The 14,296-nt window shown below is 34.6% G+C and overlaps 3 long non-coding RNA genes across 10 annotated transcripts in view; 1 reads left to right on the forward strand and 2 right to left on the reverse strand.

Annotated features, from left to right (window-relative positions):
* Positions 1–675: 675 nt before the first annotated feature.
* Positions 676–7,343, forward strand: LOC127378794 (uncharacterized). 8 transcript variants are annotated; one of them, XR_007888162.1, is made up of 7 exons: positions 691–829; positions 1,996–2,170; positions 2,552–2,602; positions 2,931–3,027; positions 3,341–3,388; positions 3,839–3,952; positions 5,077–7,343. It is a non-coding gene; the product is annotated as an uncharacterized LOC127378794 (long non-coding RNA). The 8 variants fall into 8 exon arrangements; XR_007888160.1 differs by having other exon boundaries at positions 692–829; positions 2,927–3,027; XR_007888157.1 differs by having other exon boundaries at positions 676–829; positions 2,552–3,027.
* A 538-nt stretch (positions 7,344–7,881) lies between these two features.
* Positions 7,882–9,404, reverse strand: LOC127378797 (uncharacterized). The gene is made up of 3 exons (XR_007888165.1): positions 9,261–9,404; positions 8,367–8,410; positions 7,882–8,130 (listed from the first exon to the last, which is right to left on the reverse strand). It is a non-coding gene; the product is annotated as an uncharacterized LOC127378797 (long non-coding RNA).
* A 2,875-nt stretch (positions 9,405–12,279) lies between these two features.
* LOC127378796 (uncharacterized) overlaps positions 12,280–14,296 on the reverse strand; it is a 5,519-nt gene continuing 3,502 nt past the window's right edge. The window contains exons 3-5 of the long non-coding RNA XR_007888164.1: positions 13,349–13,416; positions 13,230–13,264; positions 12,280–12,382 (exon numbers count right to left, since the gene is read on the reverse strand). This is a non-coding gene — a long non-coding RNA (uncharacterized LOC127378796). The remainder of the gene's footprint in view (positions 12,383–13,229; positions 13,265–13,348; positions 13,417–14,296) is intronic.

Below are 14,296 nucleotides of genomic sequence, written 5' to 3' on the forward strand. Positions count from 1 at the left end.
TTTGAGCTTCACTAAACTGTATGAAAGGTGAAGATCAACAGCTGCACTGCTGACTTCAGACTGTAAACTCCAGGGTTCAATATTCCTCATTTAGCCTTTGCTTTTAAAACCAATCTATCAATACTGAAATGATGTGAGAGTCCAGGAAGCACTGGTGGCTCGAGCAGGTGCACATCTGAAGACCTGCAGGTTCTGGGATCAAACATCATGATCTTTAACGTGCTGATTGAAAAGCTTTGAGAGAAACAGTTTAACTAGTCTGAGTCATTAGGAGGTACGGGTTCAATTCCAGATTATAATGTTTTCAGTGACAGAACTTTTACCTTCTTCATACAAGGCTTTTGTTCCAGAGTTATTTGTGCTGACGAAGGAAAACTAAATCTGTGAACTCAAAGTGCACGAGGGTCATAGAAAATATAAAATACTGTCCATAAATAGTTGATCCCAGAGTGAACTCAATGTTTGAGCCCATCCCTCAATCAATGTTCACATTTTCAGGACACAGAAACAGTTTAAAGAATATATAAATATAGCCGAATATAAAACATCATTCCAAAACTGTTTGTTGTTTCCCCTTTGCCCACTTTGGTATTCCCGAATCCCCCCTAATGTGGCAGTGACTCTCCACCATGTTAGAGTCTTCCTGGCTGCTCAGGCGAGACTTCGCTCCGACCGGCGAACTGACGCGATGACGCATGCGCGGCGGCTGAAGACGTTTCCGACTGAGTGGAAAGTTCGCGGTCATGAAGACGTTTGGAGGACGAGAGGAAGAAGGAGGGAGAGTGGAGGGAAATAACACAAAGAACTGGAGTTTATTGAGAGTTATAAGGTCAGTCAGAGGCTGAACGGCCACACAAACAAACACAAACACAAACAAACAAACAAATAAACAAACAGCGTCGCTGCGTCTGTCGCCAGCTAGCTAACAGCTACGCTAACGTCTGTACAGTTGGTGATTATAAACAAACAATCGGTCAAACTCGAGTTACATTAAGTTTACATTAATCAGACATTATTGTGAGAATGAACATGGTGTTTTAAACAGTTGTTGTTGTTGTTTTGTTGCTGTTATTGTCAGAGGAAATCAACGCCACCTGTTGATGAGCGTTCAGTGAAAGCGACAAGCGAACAGCCTCTCGAACAACAAAGACTAACATAGTGGCGGAAGATTGTGATCATGAAGCTGCTGCAGTTCATTAGCTGCTGTTTGTGGCTGTAATTGAAGCAGTAAGCTCTACTGACTGATTATTATTGATTATTGATTGATTGATTGATTCGACCGCTGTATCTGACAGAAACATAGTTGGAAAGTTGAGTTTGTCTTTAATCTTGAGACGATTCACAGGATACAACAAATGTCACAATATCTGTTTGGTTTTAGTTTTTAAAAGCTGTTTTTATTTGATACAATTGATCACAAAGTCTGACTATTATTCCAATAATTGTACAGATTGCAGACCCCGATGTCACCTTCAGGAACACAAATCCAAACACGTAATTTAGTGTTTCATAAAAACACTAAATGGTGACGATCAATGTCAAATTGATTCTCTGTTGTCTGTTACTGAAGTTGGAGCTGAGTTCTTACTGAAGATGGTTGTTTGATTATCCAGTAACATTATTCACATTTTAATGGATTTTTCTTTGAGTTTTAAAGACAGAGTAACATTTTTCCCTCTTCAAACATTTGTTGCTGTGGTTGGAAATTATTTCATCAGAAAATGATCATATGTTTTAGATAATTCAAACTTAAATTAAATGAATAATAAGATAATTTATGAGTGCAAATATCCAGTTTTTTATTTCATACAACAAGGTTGGTTTAAATGTTTGCACCATTGTTCAAATTAATAATTTGGGTCCTAAATAGAGAGTGTATCCACTTCTTCAGGCGCCACTACACCACTGACTGTGTGTCAGTCTTCAGGTTGTGGGTTTGATCCTCAGCTGATGCTGAATCGTCTGACAATCTTATAATGTGTCCGTTTCTTACAGTTTGAAGGCTAAAGTCTCTGCACGACTGCACTCGTAGCTGCAGAGCCTACAAGGATTCACCGGCTGAGTTGACTGTTTGGTGGAAGAGACACTGCAGCTGCTGTGTCGGCCACTGGAGGGCGCTCTGCCGTTGTTGACTTCAGGAGGACTGCTGGAACTATGGAAGAGTCTTCAGGTTGGTCCACTTTCCAGTTGTTGGTGAACACAGTATGTTTTTCTTTCATATCACTACTAGTGTATATTCTGTAAACACATAAATAACACAAGAGGTCCAAAATGTAATTCACCTGCATGTATAAAACTCTTTAATTCATGAATAAAAAATATTGAATGTACATTAATATTAATAAATAACTCCACTCTGTTCCTCAGTGAACTTTCTGGTCAAGAGTTCTGAGTTAACATTTATCAGTAATCAACAATAAATAATGAACTGCTTTCATATGAATTCATGTTAAGTGTTGCAGTTCTTCACTCTGACCACTGGAGGGCGCTCTTCATTGAACTGAACTCTATTATATTATTAGATTTTAATTCTTACATTGATCTTTTACAGAGAAACATAAACAATTACATACAACATGTTCGACATGAATTTCTGTGAAAGGTGAGGAAGTCTGCTAAATGTTCAAAATATATCAGCTGGAAGATTGTAATTGAATTTTTACATTTGGTGCAACATAGCAGAAGATTAATAAGGATATAAATAAATATATAATTAAATATTCATCTCTTTCACCTACTTAAGTTACTCCGGTTAGTTCAGAATGAAAAAAATGCTTTACACTAAATCAGGAAAGCTGTAAACATATTCCTGAATGACGCCTACCCAGACATATCAATCATTTAATAGCTATAATATAAAATAATGTATATATATTTTCTAACGTGTGTCTGTATTTCATTATCCTCCACTGATGTCCTGTTGGAGGAAGAGGATCCTCCTGGAGCCCCAGTCTGGATCAGGAGGACCCACCAGAGTTCAGCACTGATCCATTGAAACCTGTGGTCCCTGTAGTTCTGCTCTTTATGGTCAGTATGTCTCAGTCTCACTGTTTATTTTATGTCCTCAACAAATGTACATAAGTATGAACACCTTGTTGTGTGAGCTGTATTTTACTGAAGATGGTTGCTATTATCCAGAAACATTGTTCACATTTTAATGGATTCTTCTGGAAGACTTATTTTAAAGACACACTCACATTTTCCCTCCCTATATAATTGTGGGTCATATGACTGTTTTATTTCATACAGCAAGGTTGGTTTGGATGTGTGCACCATGGTTCAACTGGAAGTTAATGCAACTCAAAGTAGTGATGATTTATTGTGTGTTTGATGGTTGCAGGAGGACTGCTGCTGACACGCTCTGTGGGAACTATAGAAGAGTCTTCAGGTTGGTCCACTGTCTTGTTTATGTTGGTGAACACAGTATATTCAAATATTCCACCACTGTATCTGACGGGAACATAGTTGTCTTTATTCTTGAGGCAGTTCAAACGATACAGTTGACTATTATTCCAAGAACTGTAGACAGATTGCAGACCCCAATGTCACCTTCAGGAACAAACAGTTAGAGTTCAGTCTCTATGTGAGAGAAACAACAATATAGAAACTGCAGTAACAGTCAAATGCAACCAAAAACCAAATCAAACATCAGTAATTGTTCTTATTGTGCTCTGCTTTGGTTTCTTGGAGCTCCAGCTGCAATTACTTGTTTTAACTCTTCTCATGCAGAACCAGACTGTTTAGCAGAGAATATAGTTTAGTTAGTTTCTTCAAAGTTTCCTCTTAAATAATCATCAAAACTTTAAAAACAACTCTGTCATTTGGTTGTTTTTTACAGAAATGAAGGAAATTGTGGGTCCAGAATAAACTCCTCTAACCCAAATCCCATCGCTCCAGAGCCCCGGACCCTCAAACACACACTGCTGTAACCATCTTCCACTGTGATGCTGTGGTATGTGTCTTACATTACCTCAGTATAGTAGTATAATATAGTAGTGTCTAATATAATATAGTAGTGTTTAATATAATATAGTAGTGTCTAATATAATATAGTAGTGTTTAATATAATATAGTAGTGTTTAATATAATATAGTAGTGTCTAATATAATATAGTAGTGTTTAATATAATATAGTAGTGTCTAATATAATATAGTAGTGTCTAATATAATATAGTAGTGTCTTATATAATATAGTAGTGTTTAATATAATATAGTAGTGTCTAATATAATATAGTAGTGTCTAATGTAATATAGTAGTGTCTAATATAATATAGTAGTGTTTAATATAATATAGTAGTGTCTAATGTAATATAATATAGTAGTGTCTAATATAATATAGTAGTGTTTAATATAATATAGTAGTGTCTAATGTAATGTAATATAGTAGTGATTAATATAATATAGTAGTGTTTAATATAATATAGTAGTGTTTAATATAATATAGTAGTGTCTAATGTAATGTAATATAGTAGTGATTAATATAATATAGTAGTGTTTAATATAATATAGTAGTGTTTAATATAATATAGTAGTGTCTAATGTAATATAATATAGTAGTGTTTAATATAATATAGTAGTGTCTAATGTAATATAATATAGTAGTGTCTAATGTAATATAGTAGTGTTTAATGTAATATAGTAGTGTCTAATGTAATATAATATAGTAGTGTCTAATGTAATATAGTAATGTCTAATGTAATATAATAGTGTCTAATGTAATATAGTAGTGTCTAATGTAATGTAATATAGTAGTGTAAAGAGTTAGCAGTTATGTTAACATTCATCAACAATAAATTAATAAATAAAATAAACACACTTCAACTGAACTGGACACTTTTATATTAGATTTAAGTTCTTAACATTGAATTTGTACATTCATTTAAATATAGAAAAATAATAAACATGTGATCTTTTATACATACACAATTGTGCTGGATGGTATCTTGGTACCTGTACTAACTTCTCTCTCTCTCTCTCTCTCTCTCTTTCTCTTTCTCTCTCTCTCTCTCTCTTTCTCTCTCTTTCTCTCTCTCTTTCTTTTTCTCTCTCTTTTTCTCTCTCTCTCTCTCTTTCTCAGGTTCTGCCAGATGCCGGTTTGGACCACCAGCGGACCAGTTGGGGTTTTCCACAAAGAAGACTTCCTTGTGGGAAAACCCCAACCGGTTGGAGGCAGGGGGAGAGAGAGGTGCCCTGTTGCCAGTGTTATGCATGTTAATGTTGAATACAATGATTTTAAAATCCATAACCACCTGCTTTTACCTCTCTGGAAACCCGGGAGGGGACACGGCCCCCTCCTCTCCCTCTGCAGCGGGGTGAGGCTCCAGGAACCGGGCACCGAGCGAGCCTCGAACCAGACACTTCTGCATTCTGGCCGCTCCCACGCACACTGCGCCACCATGCTCCCTTCACACTAGAACATCTTCTCCGGGCGCTTTAATCTTTTTACTTTGGCTGCTGGAGCACAAAACACACTGAGCCTCATAAGAGAATCAAACACACAACCTCTGGTCTCCTGACCACTCTTCTAACCCTCAGCACTGTTTGATCTGAGACACTTTATCTATATTTCTAACAGCTTTTCACTTGTTTCTTTGAACATTGGACTCTAAAATGCACAGTTGAGCGAGGCTCCAACTCACATCCTCAAATCTTGTGTTCAGACAATCATTTGTTTATTCACTGAGCTACACATGAGGACGGTAGAGTCCACGTTAGTTGTTGCTTTTCTTTACATCTTTGAGGAGAAAACACAGAAAACTGTCATTAGAGGACAACCTGGGTTCAATCCCTCCATCCTACAGCCTAAGAGCTCAGCACCTTATCTCACTGAGCTACACCTGAGGAGTGGAAGTTGCTGCTTGGTAGTTGTATTTATTGTTCACATTAATGAGGAGAAACCTTTAAAAGTCTCAGGATGCATAAGCTGGATTTGAACCTTCCACCTCTGGTCTCAACCACATCAGTTACTTATCTTCCTGAGCTATTCCTCCTGATGGCTTTTGGTTTTTTTGTCTTTCTTTTACTTTTACTGCATTTTATTTATATTTTAAATTGGATAGAAGTCAGATCTACAACCTGGAGGGTTATATGAGCTACAACAGAGCTCCTTGTGTCCCAGGTACAACAGTCCTGCTTCCCTGCACATTTATTAGTACTTTGGAAAATATCCCTCCCTGCAGAGATAGCTCAGTGAGATAAGCAGCTGATGATGATCTCTGAGGTGGAAGGTTCAAATCCAAGCACACCTCTTTCAGTTTTCTCTTCAGCAACATGAACAATAAATACAACAACAAACCAACAACTTCCAACCCTCAGGTGTAGCTCAGTGAGATAAGGTTCTGCTATCTGATCCTTTAAAGGTGGAGGGATCTAATCCAGTTTGTCCTCTATTGACAGTTTCTGAGTAATTGTAAAACCATTGGGGGGGCGTGTCCCCTTCCTAAGACCGAAGAGACATCGTACATTGCTACTATATTAAGATGATTCCTCTGACAATAACTTTCATCTTGTTTTCAGTCAGTTGGCTGTTTGTCACTCCTCATTAACCTGATTGAGTCCACCTGATCACTCCTTATTTAAAGGCCGCTCTCTTTCGTTCACTCGTTCACCTGCAGTTCTGGTAAGAGGAGTTGATCTTATGCTTTGTTCCTGTGTCCATTTTAGTTCCACTGAAAACTTTATTTATCCTTAAGATTAACCAATTCTTTTGTTATTGTTTGTCTTCTTTCAGAGTCAACATCTGTTTTCTTTGACTCCCAGCATGCAACACTTTGAACTAATGCTTTAACAAAGAACTTTATTTCTAAAATAATAATCTGTTTTCTTTCAGAGTAACTTCCCCAGGTGTCGGACCGCGTCCTCCTTCACCCCTCAAACACAATAAATCATCAGAACTTGGAGTTGTGTTCATTTAATCCTTGGTGCACACATTCAAAGCAACCTCAGGAGAGAACAGAGAATTATGGATTTGGATTTTAGACAAAATACACACTCCACTTTGTTTATAGTCAAACTGTACAGACATTAGATAGTGAGTTGAGATTCTGGATAATTCTCTTATTCTCATAAATATTTATTATTCATCTAACCATCTAACATCCCCATTGAGTCTGACTGATCAGTCCTTATTTAAAGTGTGCTCTCTCTTCTGATACTAATTTTAATTTTATTCTAATTTAATCTTATTAATAAACTTTAAGCTAATGCTTTAACTGAGAACTTTATTTATCCTTGTTTAACATGAACAAGATGAATGTGTGTCCTCCTGCTAACTCCTAAAGTTAAACACTTTTGATGACATTGGGAACATTGTTTGGGAAAATAAACTTTTTTTTAACGCGTTGATCTGATGTCCACAATGGTCGACTCCTATTCATTCGTTCACTTTACATATTTGGGCTTCTCTTAATGAAGGCTTTTATTTTACTAATACTAAAACCAGATATCGTTGTACTGATATTTACATCAACAGTAAGACTGTGTATGTACTGTAGGACAACAACATTAATAAATTCTTATTCATTTAATTTAAAGTTATTACCTTACTTATTTAGTGAGTGCCCTCCAGTATTATTTATTTTGGATATATTAACACTTCTAATAAGTTTTTCAACCTGTTATTCCAGGGTTTTTTATTCCTATAAATAAATATATATATATATATATATATATATATATATATATATATATTTAAGTAGCTGAAAGACATGTTTTTATTACTTTTTTTTGTAAAACAAATTTCAGGAACAGACGTTTGTGTAGAACATGTTGTATGTAATTAACATAAAGTTAATATCAAATAAGTTCAATAACTTATTGTTGATTATTGATAAACGTTCACGTATAACTCATAACTCTTGACAAGAAAGCAAGTGGAGTCAGTTATTTATTTAATTATTTTATTTATTCTTTTTTTTTGCATTTTGGATCTCTGAAAGAAAAATAAAGACTTTTAAATGTCTCACTCATGAATGGTTACTAGTAATGATATGGAAACTAAATATACTGTGGACTTACTGTATGTAGTTCTTCTGTAGTTCACAAACACTCTTGAGCCAAAGTCCCTGTGGACGACGGTAGGGTTAGTGGAGTTACCTGAAGACTCTTCTGTGTTTCCTGCAGGCCCTTTCAACTGATTGTCAGACAATTCAAATGAATTAAGTTTTGTTTCTTCTTTGTCACAATCCAGCATTAAAACCTTAAAGCTTGAACAGCATCACCTGAGGATTAAACCCACAACCTAAAGACTGACACACAGTCAGTGGTGCTTTGTGTTGATTACTGACAGTGAAAATACAAATTCTGCAGCAAACATTTATAGGATTCAGTTACATTTATAATCAACATAAACAAGAAAGTGGACCAAACCTGAAGACTCCTCTATAGTTCCCACAGAGCCTCAGCAGCTCCTCCTGCAACCATCAAACACACAATATCGTTTTATGGCTATAACAGATTTTACAATAACAATAGGAACAGTTAGTGGGAATCATAATTTTTGCATCCCAATTTTTATTTGATTATCTTTCATTTCATTTCATTTTGAATTATTTTCACATTCATGTATATTTTAATATCTTTACATGTTTTCTTCCCTTGGGAAATAGAACATAAACAGAAATAGTGACATTTTATTCCTAATACAGTTTTTACAAATCAAAGAAGGAAAAGCTGTTGGTGTCTAGAATCTGTACAATTATTGGAATAACAATAATCAATAATAATCAGACCCTCTAGTGGCAGCAGATCGTATTGGATCCAATATAGGTCAATCACACACAGCTGGCTCGGTTTCAGTGTTACTGCCGGTACTGCTCCACAAGAGCAACGTTACACTGTTTGATCAGTTAGTGAGACAATGACAGTGGATAATGACCTTAATCGATCTCTGATATTCTCACACAGCGAGGAAACAACAAACAAACAAACAAACAGCAGCCATTGAACTACCAGCAGCTTCATTATCACAATGTTAGTCTTTGTTGTTCGAGAGGCTGTTCGCTTGTCGCTTTCACTGAACGCTCATCAACAGGTGGCGTTGATTTCCTCTGACAATAACAACAAGAAAACAACAACAACGACTGTTTAAGAGGTAATGTTCATTCTCAGGAGTTTGACCGATGTTTGTTTGTTTGTTTATAGTCAACAACTGTTAGCATATGTGTTCGCTAGCTGACGTCGTTAACTACAGACGCGGCGACCCTGTGTTTGTTTGTTTGTGTTTGTTTGTTTGTTTGTGGGGCTGTTCCGCCTCTGACTGACCTTATAACTCACAGGAAACTCCAGTTCCTTCTTTTATTGTCTCTCCTTCTTCCTCTCGTCCTCCAAACGTCTTCATGAAACAGGTTCAAGTATCCGGAGCGACCGCGAACTTTCCGTCATGGCGTCAGTTCGCCTGAGCAGCCCGGTGGAGAGTCTGTTCCCTGGTGGAGAGTCATTGTGGACTAGAGAGGGAATACTGGGAATATCTGCTTCATGGAGACGTTTGGAGGACGAGAGGAAGAAGAAAAGAGGACATAAGACGAAGAACTGGAGTTTGTTGTGAGTTAGAAGGTCAGTCAGAGGCTGAACGGCCACACAAACAAACACAAACAAACACAAACAAACAAACAGGGTCGCTAACGTCTTCACAGTTGGTGACTATAAACAAACAAACAATCGTTTAGATTCACTCGAGTTACATTAAGGTAAAAATGAGAGCTTATTGTGAGAATAGTTGTTGTTGTTGTTGTTGTTTTCTTGTTGTTATTGTCAGAGGAAATCAACGCCACCTGTTGATGAGCGTTCAGTGAAAGCGACAAGCGAACAGCCTCTCGAACAACAAAGACTAACATTGTGTCTGTTTCTGGATCTTTGGATATATTGATGGTTTGTTTGTTGCTCTGTCAATAATTAGACTTTATTGTGTGTTTGATGGTTGCAGGAGGACTGCTGCTGAGGCTCTGTGGGAACTATGGAAGAGTCTTCAGGTTGATTAGAAATGTAACTCAATCCTATAAATGTTTATTATTGTTGTATGATTTTTACTTTCTCTGTCAGCTGTGTTGTTAAGACTTTAATTTGTCTCACACTCGTAGATCTGCAGCGTCAGTGGAGGACATCATCTCCTCTGGTAGGATACTTTAAAGATTCACCCTACATCTAAAAGTTGATCTTTCTCTGGTTTGACAATTGTCTGACAATCTTTTAAAATGTTAATTTCTTCCAGGTTGAAGGCTGATGTCCAGAGTTACAGGAGGACTGCTGTTGACACGGTCTGCAGGAAACACACAAGAGTCTTCAAGTAAGTTCACTTTCCAGAGTTTCTGTTATTATTCACATTCCTGTCATTGTCTCACATCACTAACGGATTAAACACTAACTGTTGTGGATCTATTGACTGTATGTAAATTACACATATTGGATTGTTTTAACTCTTATATAATACATATTCATCTAAACTTTAAAAATAACTCTTTCATTTGGTTGTTTTCACAGAAATGATCTGGACCTTCAGGCTCCTGTACCCAAAATCCCATCGCTCCCATCCAGAGCCCCAGACTCTCACACACACTGTGGTATGTATCTTGATTTAATTTAATTTAATTTAATAGTGTCTAATTTAATTTAATATGATATAATATAACATAATATAATATAAAATAGTAGTGTTTAATATAATATAATATAATATAGTAGTGTCTAATTTAATTTAATATGATATAATAGTGTCTAATTTAATTTAATTTAATTTAATATAATATAGTAGTGTCTAATTTAATATAATTTAATTTAATATAATATAATGTCTAATTTAATTCAATTTAATTTCAATATAATAGTGTTTAATTTAATTTAATATAATATAATAGTGTCTAATTTAATTTAATATAATTTAATATAATAAAATAGTGTCTAATATAATTTAATTTAATATAATAGTGTCTAATTTAATTTAATATAATATAAAATAGCAGTGTTTAATTTAATATAATATAATATAGTAGTGTCTAATTTAATATCATTTAATTTAATATAATATAATAGTGTCTAATTTAATTTAATATGATATAACATAATATAATATAAAATAGTAGTGTTTAATATAATATAATATAATATAGTAGTGTCTAATTTAATGATATAATAGTGTCTAATTGAATTTAATATAGTAGTGTCTAATTTAATATAATTTAATATAATATAATAGTGTCTAATTTAATATAATATAATATAGTAGTGTCTAATTTAATATAATTTAATGTAATATAATATAATAGTGTCTAATTTAATTTAATATAATATAATATAGTAATGTCTAATTAAATTTAATTTAATAGTGTCTAATTTAATTTAATATAATATAGTAGTATCTAATTTAATATATTATATAATATAATAATATAGTAGTGTCTATTGTGATTTAATTTAATTTAATTTAATATAATATAATATAGTAGTGTCTAATTTAATATAATTTAATTTAATATAATATAATGGTGTCTAATTTAATTTAATATGATATAATATAATATAGTGGTGTCTAATTTAATATAATATATAATATAATAATATAGTAGTGTCTATTGTGATTTAATTTAATATAATATAATATAGTAGTGTCTAATTTAATATCATTTAATTTAATATAATATAATGTCTAATTTAATATAATATAATATAATATAATATAGTGGTGTCTAATTCAATATAATCTAATATATAATATAATATTATATATTAGTGTCTAATGTAATTTAATTTAATTTAATAAAATATAATATAATATATAATTTAATATAATATAGTAGGATCTAATATAATATAATAGTCAAATTTAATTTAATATAATATAGTAGTGTTTGATTTAATTTAATATAATAGTCTAATTTAATGTAATCAATATAGCAGTGTCTAATTTAATTTAATATACTATAATATACTATAATATAATATAATATAATAGTGTTTAATTTAATTAGATGTAATTAAATTTAATTTAATATAATACAGTAGTGTCCAATGTAATATAGTAGTGTTGTGTACTGGATGATATCTTGGTACCTGTACTAACTTTTATATCTCTCTCTCTCAGTGAGCGGCTGATGAAGTTGGGACCAGTAGACGTTTTCCACAAAGAAGACTGCGGGGTGTTACACATGTTAATATTCAATAAAATGATTTTAAAATCCATAACCCCCTGCTTTTACCTCTCTGGAAACCCGGGAGGGGACACGGCCCCCTCCTCTCCCTCTGCAGCGGGGTGAGGCTCCAGGAACCGGGCACCGAGCGAGCCTCAAACCAGACACTTCTGCATTCTGGCCGCTCCCACGCACACTGCGCCACCATGCTCCCTTCACACTAGAACATCTTCTCCGGGCGCTTTTATCTTTTTACTTTGGCCGCTGGAGCACAAAACACACTGAGCCTCATAAGAGAATCGAACACACAACCTCTGGTCTCCTGACCATTCTTCTAACCCTCAGCACTGTTTGATCTGAGACACTTTATCTATATTTCTAACAGCTTTTCACTTGTTTCTTTGAACATTGGACTTCATAATTCACAGTTGAGTGAGGCTCCAACCCACATCCAATCATTTGCTTATTCACTGACACACACAGTGTACCACTGACACACAGTAGAGTCCACTGACACACAGTAGAGTCCACGTTAGTTGTTACTTTTCTTGACCTCTTTGAGGAGAGAACCCACAAAATGTAACGTTGGATCATCCTTTAGCAGCACCTTATCTCACTGAGCTACACCTCAGGCTGCTGGTTTGCTGCTTCGTAGTTGTATTTATTGTTCACATTACTGAGGAGAAACCTTTAAAAGTCTCACACACAGGAGCTTGGATTTGAACCCTCAACCTCAGGTATCAACACCACCAGCTGCTTATCTTGCTGAGCTATTCCTGCTACAACCTGGGGGGTTATATGAGCTCTAATGGAGCTCTTTGTGTCTCAGGTGTAACATTTATGGACGTCACAGCTGTTAGTGCTTTTAAAAAAAAGAGACAGTAGTAGTAGAAATAGTTCAGTGAGATAATCTGCTGATGTTGATACTTGAGGTGGAAGGTTTGAATCTTCAAACTTTCAGGTTTCCCTTCAGCAACATGAACAATAAATACAACAATGAACCAGTGACCCAACAACAAACAAAATACATTTCCAAAGATGTCTCAGTCCAGATAAAGTATAAACTTTACTTCTGTGCAAATGTTTTCTGCCAAATAGAAAAATATCCTACCAGAGGAGATGATGTCCTCCACTGACGCTGCAGATCTACAAGTGTGAGACAAATTAAAGTCTTAACATGAGAAAGTAAAAATCATACAATAATAATAAACATTTATAGGATTCAGTTACATTTATAGTCAACAGTAAGACTGGAAAGACTCTTCCATAGTTCCCACAGAGCCTCAGCAGCAGTCCTCCTGCAACCATCAAACACACAATAAATCATCACTACTTTGAGTTGCATTCATTCTAGAGCTGCATGATGTGGCTGAAACATCTGATTGTGTATTTAATCTTATTGCAATTGTAAAATCTGTTGGTGTTCAGTTAGTGGGAATGGTTACATGGTCTGTAAGAACGAGCTTTGTAGCTCGGGACATCTCTGCAGAACTACTGTGATTTCTACATATATTTAATGAACTGTGCAGCACTAATTTACAGAATCTACAGCTACCGCAATAAATGATTTAAAGGATTCAGAAAAATGATGTCTGTCTTTAAAAATCAAAGGAAAAGTTGTTTTACAGCCAGAATAACACCATTAAAATGTACCTGATGTTAGTGGATTTACAGCTGCAACTTCAGTCACTATCAGTGTTTCTGCAGGTTTTAAGATCATTATGTTTGCAATTCAAAACCTATTTCATGTCCACACTGCCAATAAAGTACTATGGATATGTATTGGTTCATTGTGACATTGTTACAGCATCATCAATACACATTTTCCACCAAAAACATCTAAAAGTGAGACTGAAATTTCAACTTTGTACAAATATCATTGACTTCATCATCCAATCACACTTAAGACATTTTAAGGACTAAAATTCTGATTGTATTGTTGTTAAAACCCTGCAGACACCCTGGTCTTCATGACATAGAGAATTATTGTTGACATTTCTTTGTTTGTTTATATTTATATATCATAGTTGAACAGGAACAGCTGCTGTTAAGAGAGACACCACTTCCTTTGTTAGAATAACCTCATTTACACTTCTTCAGCTGACACTGTATTACGCTGATGTGGATAAAATAAAATAAAAACTGTGTTGAGTAATATCAGAGCGTTTTTACGTATGT

Source organism: Dicentrarchus labrax, unplaced genomic scaffold (assembly GCF_905237075.1).
Source record: "Dicentrarchus labrax unplaced genomic scaffold, dlabrax2021, whole genome shotgun sequence".
Taxonomy (NCBI): Eukaryota; Metazoa; Chordata; class Actinopteri; family Moronidae; genus Dicentrarchus; species Dicentrarchus labrax.